We start from the raw sequence: 19,914 nt of genomic DNA on the forward strand, positions 1-19,914 counted from the left end.
ACCCTGAAAGTCTTGCTGCACCCTACTTGATGCTACTGGATTCAATCTAGACGGACATCAGGTGTAATTCTGGGAGAGCCCCAGCCTCACCTGGAGGCTGACAATCCTTATGAAGCCACTGTACCCACCTGTAACCCTTGGCCCAACTTGCTCAATCTTACCTGCTTTGGCTGGCAGAGGCTTTTGGACAGGAATGTAAAGGCTGAATCCACAACTTCCTGTGCTTTCCCACTCACTCAAGGTGTCAAACATGCGGCCTAGCAGCCAAATCAGGCCCCCGAGCAACTGGCTGTCATCTGCTTCCTTCTCCCTAACTCTTGCTTCCTTCTGCATAGCATCTTGCTCAATCGCACAGGAGCTACAGAGCAAAGTCTCTATTTTCTCCATTGGCTGAAGCTCCTCCCTTGGGGAGGAAGGGGGGGGAAGGGGAGCTTGCTTTGCCAGGGTCTCTCAATTGCGCAGAAGAGTTACTGAGCCAAGCTCCTCTTTCTTCTATTGGCTGAAGCTCTTCCCCCTCCTGGCCCCCTGAGGAAGGAAGGAAAGGGCCAGAGCTTCCTTTGCCCAGTTCCCTGGATCCCATGGAAGAGATACAAAGAAAGCACCTTTTTAAGACCAACAAGTGCTAACATTTTTAAAAAATATATTTAATTGTGCTTGTCTGTGTCCTTTATAAATTTCTATCTCTGCTACCTAATCTTAACTAGGTATACACATGACCCGGCCCAACCTGACATGGCCCAGCCCAACAAGGTCTCATTTATGTCAGATTCGGCCCACATAACAAATGAGTTCGACACCCCTGCACTAACTGATAGAGTCTCCTGAAGAGGACGCTGCCTTGCATAATTGGTAACCACATTACTGCCTCCCCTGGCTGGAAGTTTCTCTCTGGTGTTTTGAAAGAGTGGGCCTTTCCCTGCTTCCACTGGGCATGAATTTTCCGTACAGAGCTGGGCATGTGGCCATGAACGTGGGCAGGTGCCTTGTGCACAAAACTACAAAAAGAAGCACAGCGCTAGGTGCTTTATACCAAGTCACATCATTGGTCGATGCACTTTAAATGCTATCTACACCCCCTGGGAGTCCCTTTGCCAATACCAGCCACCCCTCAACAGGAAATCCCAGCTATTGACCAAGTAAATGCTTCCATGCTGTTCCAAGCAACAGATAGGATCTGGCTTGTGGAGTAGCCACAAAAAAATCACACTCCTCACGGAAAGTACAGGTAATAGTCTAACCGCAGCTTGGCCTTGCAAATATACATCCCAGCTACGTTCTCCCCACCCCAGTCTTTCGTAGTCTGGAATAGTTGAGCCAGACTTCCACAGAGTGGGTGTCACCTTTTAACAATTGACTCTGGGAAGCCGTGGGGAGAATTGTATTCAACTAACACCTTTTCTATGAAGTGATACTACTGTTAATTAGCAGCATCCTTTACGCTCTTTGGAACATAGTAGGGGGAGGCTGACTTTAAAAAAAAAAAAGTTTAAAGTTTTAAGATCCTGAGAATTGTACTATCATTGTCTTCCTTCAAAGAAACTCAGGTTCTACAATCAGAAGGTCCGAATTCTGCTATCAAGAAGAAGATTAGTTACACAGCTTTTCAGAATTTTAACTCCCGGCTGGTCTTAGGGTTTAAACTCATGGTGCTTTTGGGGAATCTGTCATGATCCTAAAATTAGGAAGCAGAGAAACTTATAGGTAAGGTTGCCGACTCTGGATTGGGAAATACCTAGAGATTTTGAGAGTCAGTTTGGTGTAGTGGCTAAGTGTGTGGACTCTTATCTGGGAGAACCGTGAGAACATAAGAGAAGCCATGTTGGATCAGGCCAATGGCCCATCCAGTCCAACACTCTGTGCCACACAGTGGCAAAAAAACCCAAGTGTCATCAAGAGGTCCACCAATGGGCTAGAAGCCCTTCCACTGTGCCTCCCCAAGCACAAGAATACAGATCATCACTGCCCCAGACAGAGAATTCCAACAATAAGCTGTGGCTAATAGCCACTGATGGACCTCTGCTCCTTATGCTTATCTATTCCACTCTTGAAGCTGGCTATGCTTGTACACAATACTCCAAATGAGGCCACACCAGGTTTGATTCCCCACTCCTGCACTTGCAGCTGCTGGAATGGCCTTGGGTCAGCCATAGCTCTCGCAGAACTGTCCTTGAAAGGGCAGCTTCTGTGAGAGCTCTCTCAGTCCCACCTGCCTCACACGGTGTCTGTTGTGAGGGAAGAAAATTAAGGAGATTGTGAGCCGCTCTGAGACTCAGATTCAGAGTGGAGGCTGGGGTATAAATTTAATATTTTCTTCTTTGTTTTCTTCTTGAGGTTGGAGCCTCAGGAGAGCATGGTTTGGGGAGGGGAGGGGAGGGACTTCAGTGGGGTATAATTGTTGGAACAGAAGGCCTTGATGAACATAAGAACATAAGAGAAGCCATGTTGGATCAGGCCAATGGCCCATCCAGTCCAACACACTGTGTCACACAATGGCCTAAAGAGCCTCAGATTCCAAAGAGGGAATGTTCTGATCATTTTATATTGATGTTATAATAAGTAATCATACTTAAGAAGTGAATTAAGGTTTGCCTTATATGAATAGGAACTGTTCATAGTAGTTCAGCGGTTTTCCTTTGTAGTACCACCTGGAAGTTGGCAACTGCACTTGTAGGCTTCAGAACAGCCTTTCTGTCACTTACTGGCCTCAGGTCTGGCTGCCATTTTCACTTCAAACCTACATTTCCCAGGCAGTCTCCAAGATCCAGGATTGGCAGGAGGGAAAATGGAAGGAAAAGCAGGGGCCAATCAGTGGTGAGAAGGTGGAGCTTGAAGAGGAAGTATATAAGGCCCTGAATGGAGCAGGAAGGTATTCACTCCCTGAAGCTGGGAACCAGAGAGGCTGTTTATGCCCCATCGTGGTTGAATGTGGCCTCCTGGAACCAAGTATTGTGAGGTAGAAACAGGCACCAAGGAAGGCCTTTGTGTCAGGGAGTTTGTGTTCAGATGACTACTTCTACGTGTGTTGTAGTAGTATTTTATTTCTGCCCCATTTTTGAAATTGTTCTCCTGTTTACTTAACTGCTATAGTATTTGTTTAATAAACTCTTTCTCATTGCCTGGGTCCTTCATGCCTTGCATTCGGTCATATGACAGGGTACACCCTGACTAAAAAGGGACAGGGAGGATCCTATAGGGCCCACTCTAGTAAAGCCCTAGAACTAGAATAGCAGCAGCCAGTTAAGGCTGTTGCCTGCTGTGGGGCTGAAGGGGTCAGGAGGAAAGACAATTTGTGCATGCAGAGGGAGAGATCTCTGGAAAGGATCTCTGTGGAAAAATTTGCCTGATTCTGTCGCAGATGCCAAAAAGACCATGGCCTGTAATCTGCAAAAAACTTTGTATTATAGGTTAATTTTTTAGTCAGTTAACAGCTTGACTGCTAGTCGAAAACCTTCAAAGTGCCGCAAGATTCCTGTTTATTTTCGCTGCAAAAGATTAATTGGCTCCCCCTCTGAAATTATTACCATGAAACGACCCTCTAGGGAAGACCTTCATTTTTGGGAAGGGGACTCTTCTACGATGGCCCTAGAGGGAAAGTTACTGGTGAGGAAGCCAGCCTGGAAGGTTTCAAACCCTGCCTTTGCTTCTCTCCTTTGTCACTTGGAACGAAAGCCGGGAATGATCCCCCAGGAGGTTTTCCTAGCAGCTGGTGTCGCTTTGTGGGAAGGGAAGCTGGCTGCAAAGCCAGCTGTTGCAAGTTGGAGCACCTTGGCGTTGTTTGTGCGGGCTTCTGGCTCTCCAAAACGACCCTCCGGGGCTTCTCGTCCAACACCTGCTGTAGCAGAAAAGCAGCCAGCAGGCTAAGCCACTGGTTGCATCCCAATGGGCGGTGCTGGCTGCTCCTTCCTTTTACCCAGAAAAGGCTGCTTGGAATTAAAAGACTAAAAAAATATATTCTGAGGCTCCCCAGAACCTTTAAAAAACAGCTGACTGGAATAGACGGGGAAGGGACGGTGGCTCAGTGGTAGAGCATCTGATTCAGTTTAAGGCAGTTTCATATGTCCATATGACTCAAGGGGAAAGGAGGCTGCTTGTAGGGCCAACAGTTATGAGGCTACGACCCTATTGGAGGCTCTGGGAAGAAGAAGAAGACCATAGCTCAAGGGTGTCGAACTCCTTTGTTATGAGGGCCGGATCTGACATAAATGAGACCTTGTCAGGCCGAGCCATGTCAGGCTGGGCCATGTGGGTATCTATTTAAGATTAGGTAACAGAGATATAAACTTTATAAACAACACAGATGAACACAAGTAAAGATTAAAAAAAAACATGCTTAAAACATTAGTGCTCATTGGTCTTCAAAGTGCTTTCTTTGTATTTTTCCCATGAGATCCAAGAAACTGGGCAAAGGAAGCTCTGGTTCTTTCCTTCCTTCTCTAGGGAACCAGGAGGGGGAGGAGCCTCAGCCAATAGAAGGAAGAGAGGCTTACCTCAGTAGCTCTGCAGCACGATTGAAAGAGCCTGGCAAAGCAAGCTATTCCCTCCCCCCTTCCTCCCCAAGGGAGGAGCCTCAGCCAATGGAGGAAATACAGCTTTGCTCTGTAGTTCCTGTGCAATTGAGCAAGCCTGGCAAAGCAAACTGTGATGCAGAACGAAGCAAGAGAGAGAGGGAGAAGGAAGCAGATGACAGCCAGTTGCTTGGGGGGCCTGATAGGAGCCCTCCCCACATGTTTGGCACCCTTGCCATAGAATTACACCTTGGCCTTCTCTCTGAATCAGAGTCTCAGAGCATCTCACAATCTCCTTTACCTTCCTCCCCAGCAACAGACACCCTGAGAGAGGCTGAGAGAGCGTTCACAGAAGGTGCCCTTTCAAGGACCACTCTGCAAGAGCTATGGTTGACCCAAGGTCATTCCAGCAGCTGCAAGTGGGCGGAGTAGGGAATCAAACCCAGTTCTCCCAGATAAGAGTCTCCACACTTAACCACTACACCAAAGGACCAGAGCATCTGACTACCTGGAATTGAGCCTGTAACCCCCCTAGATGCCAAATAAAACTTTATCTTTATCAGAATCAAAGAGAACTGCTAACTCCTATTGTGATGACACCTACCCTGAGCACCAGGCATCACCAAGGGACGGGTCTTGATCAGTCGTGTAAGGTAGAGGGGCTAGAGCAGGGGTGTCACTCATTTGTTATGAGAGCCGGATCCGACATAAATGAGACCTTGTCGGTCCAGGCCATGTCAAGCTGGGCCATGTGTGTACCTATTTAGGATTAGGTAGCAGAGATATAAACTTTATAAAGGAGACAGACAAACACAATTAAATATTTTAAAAAACTTAAAACATGCTTAAAACATTAGTACTCGTTGCCTTTAAAGGTGCTTTCTTTGTATTTCTACCATGGAGTCCAGCAAACTGGGCAAAGGAAGAGAGGCTTGGCTCAGTAACTTTGCTGTGCGATTGAGAGATCCTGACAAAGCAAACTCTGCCTTCCTCTCCAAGGGAGGAGCCTCAGTCAACGGAGGTTTTGCTCTGTAGCTTCTGTGTGATTGAGCAAGCCTTGCAAAGCAAGTTGTTATTGCAGAAGGAAGCAAGAGAGGGGGAGAAGGAAGTAGATGACAGCCAATTGCTCAGGGGCCTGATTCAGCTCCTGGATGGCATGTTTGACACCCCTGGGCTAGAGTGTTGGAGTCAAACAGGAGAGTCCCAGATTCAGATCTCTGCATGCCTTGAAACTTGCTGGGTGAAACCTACATTGCAAGGTTCTTTATGAGGATAAGAACATAAGAGAAGCCATGTTGGATCAGGCCAATGACCCTTCCAGTCCAACACTCTTGTGTCACACAGTGGCCAAAAAAAACAGGTTCACAAGTGGGGCTAGAAGCCCTTCCACTGTGCCCCGCAAGCACCAAGAATACAGAGCATCACTGCCCCAGACAGTTCCAATAATAGGGACCTCTGCTCCATATTTTTATCCAAACCCCTCTTGAAGCTGGCTATGCTTGTAGCTGCCACCATGTCCTATGGCAGTGACTTCCACATGTTAATTACCCTTTGGGTGAAGAAGTACTTCCTTTTATCCATTTTAACCCGACTGCTCAGCAATTTCATTGAATGCCCACAAGTTCTTTTATTGTGAGAAAGGGAGAAAAGTACTTCTTTCTCTACTTTCTCCATCCCATGCATAATCTTGTAAACCTCTATCATGTCACCCCACAGTCAACGTTTCTCCAAGCTAAAGAGCCCCAAGCGTTTTAACTTTTCTTCATAGGGAGAGTGTTCCAAACCTTTAATCATTTTAGTTGTCCTGTTCTGGACTTTTTCCAATGCTATAATATCCTTTTTGAGGTGCGGTGACCAGAATTGTACACAGTATTCCAAATGAGACCGCACCATCGATTTATACAGCGGCATTATGATACTGGCTGATTTGTTTTCAGTTCCCTTCCTAATAATTCCCAGCATGGCGTTGGCCTTTTTTATTGCAATTGCACACTGTCTTAACATTTTCAGTCAAGACAGTAGATTTCATCTACAGCGACCCCAAGATCTCTCTCTTGGTCAGTCTCTACCAGTTCACACCCCATCAACTTATATTTATAGTTGGGATTTTTGGCCCCAATGTGCATTACTTTGCACTTGGCCACATTGAACCTCATCTGCCACATTGACGCCCACTCACCCAGCCTCAACAGATCTCTTTGGAGTGCCTCACAATCCTTTCTGGTTCTCACTACCTTGAACAATTTAGTGTCATCTGCAAACTTAGCCACTTCACTGCTTACTCTCAACTCCAAATCATTCATGAACACGTTAAAGAGCATGGGACCCAGTACTGATAAAATGGAAGAGGGAGAAACCATGGGTGCCCTCCTGAGATCTGTGGAGGAAGGGCAGGATAGCAACAACCTATCAATTGAGCCTGTAAGTTCTCCCCAATGCGTATGGAGTGGGGGTTAGAACTCATGGCAAATAGCCTTGAAAGCCATCATTAGCCTGGCTAAGATCAGGGCTCTGCATGCTTGAACACTTAAGCATTGTTTCCCCAATGGATGAAAGAAAGTAAAGGATTTGAACTCACAACGGTTGCCTCTGCAGCCAGCCTCCTTTGCTTCCCCTCAGGATTATACCAGCTGTTAGCTGCGTGTTCTCAGGGGTCATTCTTGAGGCTTCAATTCCCAAGCTTTTTGTATGCTGCACATATAAAAAGCCATTCTTGGGGATTTGAACTCACAGCCGCTTGGGTGCCTGGATGGCAGGTTTTTTTTCCCCCCTAGGCTTCTGGCAGCTCTACTGAGAGCGATGTCCTGGGGGAATCCTTCCAGAGATTCTAATTCCAAGATGAGAGCTTAAGGCACCTAAGAGATGAAACCGCTGACCCCGTGGCCAACATACTTTCTACACTGTGGAGATCCTACTAGGAAACTACTTTAGACTTTATATTCCAAGCAGCGTTTCCAGGGCAAAACAGAGAAGATCTCCTGCAGACACATAAATGAGTATCTGCAGCCAGCCACTTTTTCACTACCGAATCCTTCCAGATGATGCGTAGCCTCCCCCAAGGTCGCTCTCCAATACAAAACAGTCTTTTGCAGGTTGGAAGAAGGAAAGGAATCTAAAGCAGGAGTTGAACGTGTCACTTGCTGAGCTGGTACATGCTCGGCTGTAGCTGCATTGGGGGGAGCCATCCTGGAGACTCTCAAGTTCCATGTGAAGAAGTGAGTGAAAATCTGGTAGGAAGCTTGAAGTTGACATTGCCCATTCTAGAGACAGGCATCACTGGCTTAAAGAAAGTCTTGGAGATGTGGTCAAGAAGACTGGTCCGTGGCCTGAACTGGTCAGACTGGAACATGGGTGGTCAGGCTGTGACTCGGGAGCCTCATGCGGCTGTTTGATACACATTGTGTGTGTGAGAGTCCTCTCAGCCTCATGCACCTCATAGGGTGTTCGTTGTGGGGGAGGAAGATAAAGGAGATTGTGAGCCACTCTGAGATTCAGTGGAGGGCGGGATATAAATCCAATATCATCTTCTTCTTCTCTCCTTCCTTGGTTTTTCCCAAACAGAGGCCAGATGGCCATCTGACAGCAATGCTGATTCTGTGAATTAGGCAGATCATGAGAAGGAGGGCAGGAAGGGTTGCATCAGTGCTTCGTTCTTGTGGCCCTTTCTTACACACCTTGGAAATGCTGATTGCCACTTTGGAATCAGTCAGCAGTTTTTCTCCAGGGCAGTTTGGCCAGGGATCCTGGAGGTTTTTGCCATCTTCTGGGCATGGAGCGGGGTCATTGAGGATGTATGTGTGTGGGAAAGGTATTTATGAATCTGTTGCATTGTGCAGGGGTTTGCACTAGATGACCCTTGGAGATACCTTCCAACTCTATGATTCTGTGAAAAGGTAGGTATGAAACACAGACATGGGTTGCTGATATGTAAGAATGGACCAGGCCTTTGGTGCGGGAAGAACCAGAACTCCCCATACCACTGAGGAAGGAAAGAGGGCAAGGGCTTCTTCTCTGGTGCCCCAGAGGGTAAGATGAGACCGAACAGGCATAAGTTACAGGAAGGTAGATTTCAGCTGGCTGTTAGGAAAAACTTCCTAAGGGGAAAAGCAGTTTGGAAGCTGGTGGGTTCTACTTCGCTGTAGTTTTTTTTTTTTTTTCTGGCACAGCTGCCTGTTGGGGATGCTCCATTTTTGGATTTGCTGCATTTAGCAGAAGTCAAACTCAGAGACCTATGAGGCCCCTTCAACTATAGGACTAATTTCTGGGATCCTTCTCAATGCAGGCATCACAGAGCTCTGCTGTAACTGTAACATGCTACAGCCACTCATTTGTATTCCCTTCTCCAGCTGCTGTGAGAGCCCTCTCAGCCTCACCCACCTCACAGGGTGTCTGTTGTGGGGGGAGAAGATACAGGAGATTGTATGCCACTCTGAGTTTGTTGCAGAGAGAAGGGTGGGGTATAAATCTGCAGTCTTCTTCTTCCTGTGTCCTGAGCCTCTGTCCCGGAAGAAGGATTACTAACTGGTACCACATGACTCTTTCAACAAGAAGACATTCCACCAAGCCATTCCTCTCAGGCTAGCCAAAGAGACGTGGGAGCAAATAAAAGATCTTTTCAACCAAATGCTCTCCAGATTCAAACTGGAGTTGACTGCCAACCCTGACTGGATTAGTAGCTCAGAATCACATGTCCCAGAGAAAATTGGCTCAGGAGTTACACCTTCTTGATAGTGTTACCAGCCTACAGGTGGGGCCTGCAGTTCTTCCAGGATTACACCTGATCTCCAGAGGATACAGATAAATTCCCCTGGAAAAAAATGTCTGCTTTGGAGTATGGACTCTATACTCTGTTGAGCTCCCTTGCTCCCAAAGCACCAGCCCCCAAATCTCCAGGAATTTCCCAAGCCAGAGTTGGTGACTGTTCCCTGGCCTTACACTGTTCTCCCCCACCTCCACTTTTGGTCTGATTTAAATTAGTACTACTGAAACAAATTCCAATAACGTTGGTGTAATCTAATATCACTCTTACCTGGGAGACCCTGGGGGAGTCAGATAATCTGTAACTGAAGGTACTTTTCATTAACATTGGCCTTTTCAGTTACTTTGACAAATGGGTGTATGCGGGGAGAGGCAGGTCAGCCTGTGTCATTTAAAAAATTCTGAGAAACTGCACCTTGAGATTGCATGGCCAACCCACCCATCACAAAGACTCATTCTGCAAGCAGAGGGACAAACTTCTGCAAGAGCCACTGATCTTGGGGTTCCCGCTGGCTTTTTGTTCACTGACACAGAGACTGATTCCCCACTAGCCTTACCTCGCTCTCGCTCTCCTCTTCTCTGCGGGGCTTTGGTTGGATTTCACACTATCTGCCCCCCGGGGCTGCAACTCGCTTCGCCTTTTTCGCGTGGAACTGGTTTTGAGAGGATCTTGTTTGCTGCGCGAAAGAGGCAGAGCGAGTTGCAGCCTCGGGGCAGATAGTGTGAAATCCAATCGAAGCCCCGTAGAGAAGAGGAGAGTGAGGTAAGGTTAGTGGGAAATCAGTCTTAGAAGCTGAGGATGTTGGCCTCTCCACAAACCTCCATGCACCTTCTCATCAGCAGCCTGGAGAAAAGAAAGAAGCGGTCAGCTGTCTTGGTCCAAAGGAAAAAAGGCAAAACCCCCAAATATAGCCCACAGTATACTTTTTATTTTACTTTTTTGTTGTCAAGTTTAAAAAGGTAAAGGTAGCCCCTGTGCAAGTATGAGCCGTTTCCGACTCTGGGGTGACGTTGCATCATGATGTTGTCATGGCAGACTTTTTACGGGGTGGTTTGCCATCGCCTTCCCCAGTCATCTACACTTTCCCCCCAGCAAGCTGAATACTCATTTTACCGACCTCGGAAGGATGGAAGGCTGAGTCAACCTTGAGCTGGCTACCTGAAAGCCAGCTTCTGCCAGGATCAAACTCAGGTCGAGAGCAGAGCATGGACTGCAGTGCTGCAGCTTTACCACTCTGCGTCACTTAACAGTGACCTTCTGGGGTTTTCAAGGCAAGAGACGTTCAGAGGTGGCTTGCCATTGCCTGCCTCCACATTGTGACCCTGGTCTCCCATCGAAGTACTAACCAGGGCACATCCTGCTTAAGCTTATGAGATTTGACAAGACGAGGCTAGCTTGGGTCATCCAGCTCTGGGCATCGTTTATGAGGACCAACCAAATGACAACAAATAGAGGGGGAGGTCTCAAGTTCTCCAGAACTCTTCTTAAGGCTGGATGTCACCCAACATTTAATTAATTTTTAAAAATAGGGAAAAGAAAATGTTTCAAGACATGGCATTCAGTCCTGGTCAAGTCTGTGTTAGATGCTAATCATCTTTCCGCTCTGTGTGTGTGTGGGGGGGGGGATTTCCTGGTTGCAGCCCCTTTCCCCCACTGCAATTGGTAAATCCATGGGGGCACTTCTAATTTCCCTTTCAAGTGTTTTATTAAAAAGAGTGCGGGAGAGGTTAACCCCTTCCCCACCACATTCCCAGTCAGAATCAGTTGCTAGTCATCAGTGAGAAAGGATCCAGTGTCAAGAGTGCCTCTTGCAATGATTATTGAAACCATGCAGGGGCCAGGCTTTGCCTTCTAATTACTTTGCTCATGAGTGCATTTTCCTGTTGGGTCTTTACCTTACCAAGTAACTGTTTCTGCCCTGAGAAAGTGCCTGGAATGGCACCAAGGTTACACAGCGTTATCTGACTCTGAGAGCCAGTTAAGTGTACGGACTCTTATCTGGGAGATCCAGGTTTGATTCCCCACTCCTTCACTTACAGCTGCTGGAATGGCCTTGGGTCAGCCATAGCTCTGACAGAGGTTGTCCTTGAAAGGGCAGCTTCTACCAGAGCTCTCTTAGCCCCACCCACCTCATAGGGTGCCTGTTGTGGGGGAGGGAGGTGAAGGAGATTGTGAGTCACTCTGAGATTCAGCGTGAAGGGCAGAGTATAAATCCAATATCTAAATCTAAAATACTTAAATTCCTTTCTCACAGCTAGGAATGCTCTAAGGGGGGAGAAGGGGGGCTTGCAGTTGGTAGATTTTGGTGCTTAGCCTTTTGAATGTATAATGGATGGACCCAAACCAATTTCTGAGGGAACTGAGGCCCAGTGCATTAGTTTCAGCAAGAGAAGTCTTGCCTACTGTACCTGCCTATAATCATGCAATAAAACTACTGTATTCACCTATGGAGTAGTAATTATTGGTGAAGTCTGTGCAGAACTTAACATCCAGAGATGCAGTCACTGATCTCTCAGACCTTTACTCAAGAGGAAGCCTCATTCTTGAGAGCCAATTTGGTGTAGTGGTTAAGTGTGCGGGGACTCTTATCTGGGAGAACCAGGTTTGATTCCCCACTTCTCCATTTGCAGCTGCTGGAATGGCCTTGGGTCAGCCATAGCTCTCAGAGAGGTTGTCCTTGAAAGGGCAGCTGCTGTAAGAGCTCTCTCAGCTCCACCCACCTCACAGGGTGTCTGTTGTGGGGGAGGAAGATAAAGGAAATTGTGAGCCGCTCTGAGACTCTGAAATTTGGAGTGGAGGGTGGGATATAAATCCAATATCATCATAATCATCATCATTGAACTGTGGGACTTTCTTCTGAGGAAGTATGCATGGAGTTGGGGCTGTAAGCGAGAGGCCCGGCTGGAGGAGATGGAAATACTCTTGGCTGTAAGATTGCCAGTTTCTTTCTTTTTTAACCAGCGTTGCTCCTGTGTCTTTAACAGCTGCTTGATCTGCGGGCATTAGCGAGTGATCAAATGGGGGAAAGTGAACCAGGTGGATTGATTGCCCTGAGCTTCTGTGGAAGAAGAACAGAATAACAATGCAGACAGACCAACCCTTTAGCTCCGTGCTGCGAGAAACTTCCAGTACTGATTTCTGCCGATCTACGGCAGCCAGGGTGTACGTCTCTTCAGGTCTGTTAGCGACTGTTCTTGTCCAGTCGCACTGTTGTGATGCCAAGGGGACTGTGGGGAGGGAGATGTGACACCCCCCCCCCTCTTAGCAGGATTTAAAAAAATTTATTTATTACTGCATTTCTAGTCTGTCTCTTGCATAAAGACTCAAGGCACAGATTGCAAAAATTAAAAGCCAGCGATAAATATAGTACAATAAAAGCCATTAACAAGCTTTCAGCAAATCCTTAAAAGCACAACAGTATCCTGTTCGTAACAATGTATGTGTGTTAAGTGCTGTCAGGTCACTTCTGATTTATAGTGACCCTGCGAATTAATAACCTTCATGTCCGATTGTTAACAGCCTTGCTCAGGTCTTGCCAACTGAGGGTCGTGGCTTCCTCGACTGAGCCAATCTATCTCGTTGGGTCTTCCTCTTTTCTTGCTGCCTTCCACTTTTCCTAGCATTGTTGTCTTTTCCAGTAACTCTTATCAAATCTTGTAATGTGACCAGAGTATGATAGCCTCACTTTTTAGCTTCTAGGGAGAGTTCAGGCTTGAGTTGATCGAATAGGGATATCAAACTCATTTGTTATGAGGGCCAGATCTGACGTAGAATCATAGAGTTGGAAGAGACCTCTAGGGTCATCTAGTCCAACCCCCTGCACAATGCAGGAAACTCACAAATACTTCCCCCTAAATGCACAGGATCTTCATTGCTGTCAGATGGCCATCGAGCCTCTGTTTAAAAACCTCCAAGGAAGGAGAGCCCACCACTTCCCGAGGAAGTCTGTTCCACTGAGGAATCGCTCTAACGGTCAGGAAGTTCTTCCTAATGTTGAGCCAGAAATTCTTTTGATTTAATTTCAACACATTGGTTCTGGTCCTACTTTGCAGGGCCACAGAAAACAATTCCACACCATCCTCTATATGACAGCCCTTCAAGTACTTGAAGATGGTGATCATATCACCTCTCAGCTGCCTCCTCTCCAGGCTAAACATCCCCAGCTCCTTCAACCTTTCCTCATAGGACTTGGTCTCCAGACCCCTCACCATCTTTGTCGTCCCCCGTCTGGACCCGTTCCAGCTTATCTATATCCTTCTTAAAATGTGGTGCCCAAAACTGAACACAATACTCCAGGGGAGGTCTTACCAGAGCAGAGTAAAGTGATACCATCACATCACGTAATCTGGACACTATACATCTGTTGATACAGCCCAAGATTGCATTTGCCTTTTTAGCCACCACATCACACTGTTGACTCATGTTCAACGTATGATCCACTAAGACCCCTAGATCCTTTTCGCACATACTACTGCTAAGACAAGTCTCCCCCATCCTATAACCATGCATTGAATTTTTCCTACCTAAATGCAGAACTTTACATTTATCCCTGTTAAAATTCATTTTATTGATTTTAGCCCAGTTTTCCAGCCTGTCAAGGTCATCCTGTATCCTGTTTCTGTCTTCTTCTGTGTTTGCAACCCCTCCCAATTTAGTATCATCGGCAAATTTAATAAGCATTCCCTCTATTCCTTCATCCAAATCATTGATAAAGATGTTGAACAAAACAGGTCCCAGGACAGATCCTTGAGGCACTCAACTTGTCACTCCTCTCCAAGAGGATGAGGAACCATTCACAAGCACTCTGGGTGCGATCTGTCAACGAGTTACAGTTCCACTAATGGTAACAGGATCCAAACCACATTTTACCAACTTGTCAACAAGGATAGTATGTGGAACCTTATCAAAAGCCTTACTGAAATCAAGATAAACAATGTCTAGAGCATTCCCCTGATCCAGCAAGGTAGTCACTTTCTCAAAAAAAGAGATCAGGTTAGTCTGACATGACTTGTTCTTGAGAAACCCATGCTGGCTCTTAGTAATCACATCCATTCTTTCTAAATGTTCCAGGACCGACTGTTTGATTTGTTCTAAAACTTTTCCAGGTATAGAGACGTCAAGCTGACGGGTCGGTAGTTACCCAGGTCATCTTTTTTCCCCTTCTTGAAGAAGGGGACAACATTCGCCCGCCTCCAATCTTCTGGCACCTGTCCTGTTCGCCAAGAATTCTCAAAAATAATAGCCAGAGGCTCAGAAATTACATCCGTAAGCTCTTTTAGAACCCTTGGATGCAATTCATCTGGCCCCAAGGACTTAGTTTCATTTAAAGAAGCTAGGTGTTTATGTACTACCCCTATGCTGATCTTAGGTTGGAACTTCATACCCTCCTTATATGTTCTGTTTTTGCCATGTTAAGCACCATTTCCCTCAGAAGAGAAGACTGAGGAAAAGTAGGAATTGAGCAGTACTGCCCTCTCTTCATTACCTGTTACAATTTCACTTTCTTGCCCTCGCAATGGACCTACTATGTCCTTGCTCTTTTTCTTATTCTGAACATAAGAAAAGAACCCTTTTTTGTTGTTTTTAGCATCTTCGGCCAGCCTAAGCTCATACTGAGCTTTAGCTTTCCTAACGTTTTCTCTACAAGCACTGGTGATTTGTTTATATTCATCCTTGGTTATAAGGCCATCCTTCCAATTCCTAAAGGAGTCTTTTTTAGTTCTCAAGTCTTTAGAGAGTTGTTTATGGAGCCACTTCGACTCCCACCCCTCCTGAACCCCCTTCCTCCTAAGTATTTCTGACCGTGGGATTTTACCCAGCATAGTTCTAAGTTTATCAAAGTTTGCCTTTCTGAAGTCCAGCCTATAAGTCTGACTACGTATAGCTTTTCCCTTCCCTAAGACTGTAAATTCCAAAATCACATGGTCACTACTGCCCAGGATGCCCACTATTTCCACTTCTTCAATCAATAAATGAGACCTTGTTGGGCCGGGCCATGTGTATCATAAAATGTAATGCCAGGTAGTGGAGATACAAACTTTTTAAAGGACACAGACAAACACAATTAAAGAATAATTAATTAAAGATTAGCACTCTTGAAATACTTTATTTAACAGTCTCTAATAACTGACTCCTCTTGCTCAGAATTACTGCATCAAAATCTGGAGACAGTGTCTGTGCTGTAGCAATCTCAAGTATGCTGTTTAGGTGTGTGTCTGTAAGTTGCAAACCAACTTTTGATTTATTGACATTCATTTTAGAAATCTCGTGGTCAATGCTTTGAGCCTAGGACCCAGAGGAAAACATGAAATGGCTGGACATTTTAAGCTTCTGTACATAAGTTGCTTCATGTGCCTGTAAGCCAGTGGAGAAAATAGAAGCTTTGCTCTGTAGCTCCTGTGTGACTGAGCAAGCCTGGCAAAACAAGCTGTGATGCAGAAGGAAGCAAGAGAGGGAGAAAGAGCAGATGATGATGAGTTGCTCATGGGCCTGATAGGAGCCCTCTGGAGGCCTGATCTAGCCCATGAGCCATATGTTTACACCTCTGATCTAGAACCCACTGATCTGTCTTTTTGGAAGTCCATTGTATCTGTAAACTGCCCTCCAACACCACATTCCAAATGAATAAACTTAGGAATGTCCTCCTTAAAATTACACAGTCTACAGTAAGACTCTGTGAGAGTCTTCCTATTTTTGTCAGGTTGGTTATTCCACCTGGTGAGGGCCCCTATAAAGTACACTAGGGTATGGGCAGGCACTGATCTCACTATTTTGCAACGTAGCACTTTCAAAAGGCCCTGCTGAATTGAGTGAAGTTTTTGCAGTGGAGGGGTAGACAGTGGAGGTAATGTTGGTCCTACATAAGGTTACTAGCCCAGCACTTGCACCCAGTGAAAGACCGTAGGGGGCAGAAGCTTGCTTGCTTGGCATCAAGCCAGTGCTGCAGAGTCCCTTCTGGCATGAACCAGACGTCATCATGTCAGCGCAGTGCTCTGGGATCCACCGACAACTCTGTGGTTAACCATAGAGTTTTTGGTGAATCCTAGAGTGTCACAATGTCATGACCCCCTCTGACCAGCTCAGTAAGTTGGGAGTCCTCAGAAGAGGAGCTAGAGGAGCCAAGGTTGGTGGCTGGCTCATGTCAGAAGTGATATTGCAGAGTTGGCAAGATGTTCAATTGTCCCCCCACCACCCTGTTGAATGGTGAATAGGTTTGGGAGTTCAGGGCGGGAACTTTCCTGCTATATCAGGAGACATAAACAAAAACAATGAAAAGACCATGCAATTTACAACAAACATATGTATAAGTATATTACAGTGTAGAATAATCAAACAAATTGGATGAAGTTAAAATCCATGAATGGTGAAAAACCTTTTCAGTCCAAAAACAAGTGTTCTGTAAAGAGTGCTTTCCTCCTTTCTTCCACTAGCCAATGGGACTTCTCTTAAACAAACGACAAGCTTCCAAATAGGAGAGAAGGATCCCTGAGCCCAACTTGCTATTTGAATATAAGCAGTGTCGTGTTTTCCTCAAGAGGAACAAACAGTCTAGGGATACTGGTGAAGCTTATGCTCTGTGTGACTGCTGGAGGCTCCTGTGTTCAATTTGTAAGAAACTTGTTTGAGACGCTAATTGAGAAAGGACGGAGCTCTTGAGGAAGACACAGAACTGCTTATATTGGAATAGCAAGTCCGGCTCAGGGATCCTTCTCTCCTATTTGGAGGCTTGTCTCTTGTTCCAGAGAAGTCCCATTGGCAAGTGGAAGAAAAGAAGAAAGCACTCTATATAGAACACCTGTTTTTGGACTGAAAAGGTTTTTCGCCATTCGTGGATTGTAACTTCATCCAATTTGTTTGATTATTCTACACTGCAATACTTATACACAGGCTTCGGATTCAGTGGGAGCTCACAGGAGCACAGCTCCTGAACCTTTCTGAGAGTTCCACCTCCTCCTTCTGAGAGTTGCACCTCCTTGTCCATTGACTAGTAGGTGCAACTGCATAACAATCCCTGGATGAGCTCCACCACCTGTTTTTCTACAAAATGTCCCCTGCTTATACATATGTTTATTTATTGTAAATTGCATGGTCTTTTAATTTTGTCTAGCTTGGAGACCATGTCCTTTTATGTCCGTTCGTGTCCGTTTGTCTAGCTTGGAGCCTACTCATGTTTTGTTAAATCCGGAGACATGGCAAGTTGGCAACGCTCGTGCCAGACCATGAAGGTGATGTCTAATGCCTCTGTTGGACCCAGGACATAGTTGGAAGCCCATGAAATGACTGCAAAGCGGGAATATTTGTTTTTCTTTCAATATAACTAATAACTAATGCCTTCACTGGACCCAGGGGCTAGTTGGGAGCCTGCGAAACGACTGCAAAACAGGAGCGATATTAATTTTCCTTTCAATATATAATATGACTATTGAGCTTAGTCTCCCAGACCTGGCATCAGCTTCTCAAATTGAGATTTGCAACCACACAAACGCTCAGGGGTGTGAAAAGGAACCCCAAAGCGTTCCCCGGGGAGCCAAAGGAGGAGGAGGGTGCCTCCGCCATCCCTGTGAGCTGATACAAAGGATGCTGCTGCCGCTGCTCCTAAAACCATCCTGACAGGGCAGCCTCGTACGCAGCAGCGAAGCCAGCCTGGGCCTTCAAGGGCCGCCGGCTATTTATCATGCTGATATTATAGACTCAGACGGCAAATGCAAAGGACTATTGATTGGGCTGTCACGGGAGAAGGACGGCATGGGGCAGGCGTCAATAAAAGCTGCTGGATGCCAGTCCCCCATCCTTCCGTAAATCACAGCCACAGGAGTCAATCTCCCCCTGCCTGGCTTTAATAGCAAAAAGCACCTCTTTAATGGCAAATGCCAGCGGTCTCTAAATCACCCCGGAGGAGGGCAAGGATGGAGGCGAGTCCACTATTGACAGAAATCGGACACGGAGTGGTGATAACGGGCTGGCCCGGAGACCATCCATCACCCTGGTGGAAAGCGGTTCAGCGGCTCAGCGCCACAAATGCAAAGGGATATATGATGAGCCCGAATCTCCCAATATGTCTCTGGGGCTCCCCTATTAGAGGGTGTGCATTCACAAGCCCAAGCGTGGAATTCTAGCAGGAGGTCCTTTGAATATTAGGCCGCACCCCCCTGATGTAGCCAATCCTCCAAGAGCTTACAAAAAAAAAGCCTTGTAAGCTCTTGGAGGATTGGCTACATCAGGGGTGTGTGGTCTAATATGCAAAGGAGCTCCTGCTAGAATTCCACCCCTGCACAAGCCCATGGCAAACATTCATCACAGTGCTCTCTTGCGCAGTGTTGTGGCTCAGACTGAACTATGGCTTGGGCGCTGTGACACTGGTTCGAATGTTACCTCTATTATAACCGCTAGTGGGAGGTATTTTAGAGGCTAGATGGCATAAGAACATAAGAGAAGCCATGTTGAATCAGGCCAATGGCCCAACACTCTATGATACACAGTGGCCAAAAAATCCAGGGGCCATCAGGAGGTCCATCAGTGGGGCCAGGACACTAGAAGTCCTCATACTGTTTCCTCCTCCCCCACAAGCACCAAGAATACAGAGCATCACTTGCCCCAGACGGAGAGTTCCAACAATATGCTGTGGCTAATAGCCACTGATGGACCTCTGCTCATAAGAACACAAGAGAAGCCAAAGAGATGGTCACCTGACATTTTAAACAGAGGCTAGATGGCATTTTTTTAAAAAACAGAGGCTAAATGGCCATCTGACAGCAACGCTGATCCTGTGAATTTAGGGGGAGGTATTTGTAAAGTTCCAGCATCGTGCATGGGGTTGAACTAGATGACCCTGGGGGGGTCCCTTCCAACTCTGTGATTCTGTACAGGAATCTGCACTCTCTCTGCCTCCTATCTGCATAATATCAGCCTATTTACGTGATTATTGTAAGGACTGCAACCATGTGTGTGGAACACTGACTGATACTGCATAATTCGAATCCAATAGCCCATGGACTCAAAATTTACCCTTCTGCTGAAGACCAACCCAGCTAATCACCTGATGCTGGGTATTATTATTACAGCTGAAGATAATGTTTTTATCCCCTTGGATGCAACTGGGCATTAGAAACCACCACAGCTAGAGAGATGAGAACATGCTGGAAAGCATGGAACTTCAGGCAGTGAAATTTCATCTTGGAAGATTTGTATATATGGAGCAAAGGTTCGTCAGTGGCTATTAGCCACAGGGTATAGATAGAACTCTCTGTCTAGGGCACTGATGCTCTGCATTCTTGGCAACAGTGGGAGGGCTTCTAGGTTCCTGGCCCCACTAGTGGACCTCCTGATGGCACCTGGGTTTTTGGGCCACTGTGTGATACAGAGTGTTGGACCGGGTGGGCCATTGGCCTGATCCAACATGGCTTCTCTTATGTTCTTATGGGCAGTAAATTTTGCTCAATTTCTGCATCTCACTATGTATGGGAGGAGGCAGGATCAGAAAAGGTTTGCCAGTCCTCCCATCTGGAGAGGGGGGACTTGTGTCAAAATGGTTAGCTTTCTTGAGCCCTCTTGATTGCTGGACTATCTAGGCTACCTACTCTGTACTACATATGTACCAGGTTTTGTACCAGTTTACCTGTCATGGCATCCTTCAGAATCCTGGGAATTGTA

General features: G+C 46.3%; 1 protein-coding gene across 3 annotated transcripts in view; it reads left to right on the forward strand.

Moving 5' to 3' along the window:
* The window catches only part of MACROD1 (mono-ADP ribosylhydrolase 1), a 710,025-nt gene that overhangs the window by 511,016 nt on the left and 179,095 nt on the right, over nt 1-19,914 (forward strand). The window lies entirely within an intron of this gene.

The sequence above is a fragment of the Heteronotia binoei genome, chromosome 1, assembly GCF_032191835.1.
Source record: "Heteronotia binoei isolate CCM8104 ecotype False Entrance Well chromosome 1, APGP_CSIRO_Hbin_v1, whole genome shotgun sequence".
NCBI classification, from domain to species: Eukaryota; Metazoa; Chordata; class Lepidosauria; order Squamata; family Gekkonidae; genus Heteronotia; species Heteronotia binoei.